Source organism: Schistocerca nitens, chromosome 7, assembly GCF_023898315.1.
Source record: "Schistocerca nitens isolate TAMUIC-IGC-003100 chromosome 7, iqSchNite1.1, whole genome shotgun sequence".
NCBI classification, from domain to species: Eukaryota; Metazoa; Arthropoda; class Insecta; order Orthoptera; family Acrididae; genus Schistocerca; species Schistocerca nitens.
Genome location: NC_064620.1, coordinates 565,708,661 through 565,711,053, shown reverse-complemented (window position 1 = coordinate 565,711,053; position 2,393 = coordinate 565,708,661). Strand labels below are relative to the sequence as shown.

Genomic DNA, 2,393 nt, shown 5'->3' with positions numbered 1-2,393 from the left:
GCAATTGGCATTTTATTTGTTGCTGACTAACCTGCCTCAAGAATCACACACAGTTAATTGTGCACCGGAGGTCCATATCTTGTTCCTACATGAGATTTAAGGCTGCAATGTTGTAATGACAAATAGTCGAATAATTCCTGTACATCAGTGCCCTTGAGTTCGGCGAGGCATAAATGTCAAATGTCCTAGAAACCAGGCACGGGTCTCGCACGATCTCACAGCTTTACTGCAGCCGTATCGTTTCCTCCAAGGATGCTAGTCCAGCAAGATATCGCAAGAGCGTTGCTGTGAAGTTTGGAAAGTAGGAGATGAGGTACTGGCGGAAGTAAATCTTGAGGGCAGTCGTGAGTCGTGCCTCAAATATTCTGTTCTTGAGGATAGCAGATGCACACTAGCGAAGCCTGCAGTTTTGTTATTATTTTTATTGTTCCTTGTTTAATGTGAATCATTAAAGGATGTAATGATAGTGCTTAACTTAGGTATCAGTTGTCACAAAATTTTGTAATTAATTGTATTTCAGTATAATAAAAGATCTAGTTTATGTGGTCTTTCCAAGAACGTCATGGTTTGCCGCTTCTCCGTCTGCCAGGTGGTTTTCATTCAAAAGTTTTCTTTGGACACCGATAATCTGGCATTCTCAACAAATGCACTACCACTTTAATAATTTTTTGATTTGCCTTCATTCTAGCTCTTACTTAATCATTACCTACTTTCTCCATACTTGACACTCTAGCGCTTCTTCGTAAACAATCCATTCCAGCAGTTATTGTCTTCAGGATGAGATTTTCACTCTGCAGCGGAGTGTGCGCTGATATGAAACTTCCTGGCAGATTAAAACTGTGTGCCGGAGCGAGACTCGAACTCGCGACCTTTGCCTTTCCCGGGCAAGTGCTCTACCAACTGAGCTACCCAAGCACGACTCACGCCCCGTCCTCACAGCTTTACTTCCGCCAGTACCTCGTCTCCTACCTTCCAAACTTTACAGAAGCTCTCCTGCGAACCTGCAGAACTAGCACTCCTGGTAGAGCACTTGCCCGCGAAAGGCAAAGGTCCCGAGTTCGAGTCTCGGTCCGGCATAGAGTTTTAATCTGCCAGGAAGTTTCAGTTATTGTCTTCTTTTGAAGTCAGCATTTAAAATCCGTCGTTCCGATGCATTTCATTTATCTTTTTCTTTTGCTCAGGTTTGCCATCTTTGAACGCTTCTCTCGCCCGACACGGAATTGTGTAATAATCAGTATTTTTATTTTGCTTGACCTACTTGGAAAAGATTTCGTGAAATTAATATCCCAGACATTTCTCTCGTACTATAAATTCCAAAGACGAACGTTTCAACTGGATCCTCATCTCGGACCTTAGGTGACACTTTTGACCCTCGTTCCTTATTATCTATTCTAAATGTCGCAGGCTTAACATCTACTGTACTTATTTGGAAGCAATACTAAGAGTGCTTGGCTTTCCAACAGAATGATGTAATCAAAATCTGTGCAGCAGTCATACCTTTGTGTGGAGCGCGCCTGAAGGTTTTGGAGGCGGTCTCACCTACCGGCCTTCACTTTGTGCCTCGCCCAGGGTCGCCGCTTCCGTTTTCGGCAACACCGATTGCCAATCAGGGGCCTTAAGCCTCGCTGCGCTTTCACTGGTGATTTAATTACGGTGTTGACCTCATCTCTGCTGTCACGAGAACGCGAGGCCTCAGAACCATGTCGAACTGCCTATTGTGTAAGGATCCAGTATTGAAATCTTTACACCTCAGCAGGTCGAGAGTTTTGCAGATACATCATCTATCTAGGGAGTGGGTATTGAGCAGCGAATGAGTGGCAAAATGAGTACGAGGTGGAAACGCGTTCCGCCTTATCTATAAAAAAAAAAAAAAAAAAGGTTGTGTACGCCCTACCCACTAAGTACGCGTTACAGGTTACATTGAACCATCGAAATTGAAGATGACAAGCAGACCTTATTCTCTTTTTTTAAATTTTTTATCAGTTGAAAGGTGGCTACACTGAGTCACAGCGCCAGAGATTGCGCCAAAGATTATTATTCCGCCGCCTCCACTGGTGCAGTAGTAGTTCAGAGGATGTCGAGAGCAGTACTCGTTGAGAGGATGTCGAGAGCAGTACTAGTTCAGAGGATGTCGAGTGCAGTTGTTGTTCTGTTGGGCGAGAGAGTAGATGCTGTTCGGTTGGTGTAATGTATTGATGGAAGATGTTGCAATGATCACAGTGAATTTTTCGTCAATATATACTGAGGTACAAAAAAATTATATCACATTTCTTTAATGACAATGCCTCTTGGTCACAGGTTCAGTCAACAAAGCATCTGGCTCGTGTTCATGTGTTAGACTTGTAATTCTGGTTTCTATGTGCAATTATAGTATTTCTGGTTTTTCAATTAGT

At 43.2% G+C, this 2,393-nt stretch overlaps 1 non-coding gene across 1 annotated transcript; it reads right to left on the bottom strand.

The window, feature by feature from the left end:
- Window positions 1–841: 841 nt before the first annotated feature.
- On the bottom strand, window positions 842–916 carry Trnas-gga (transfer RNA serine (anticodon GGA)). Its single transcript has one exon. It is a non-coding gene; the product is annotated as a tRNA-Ser (tRNA).
- Window positions 917–2,393: the final 1,477 nt, after the last annotated feature.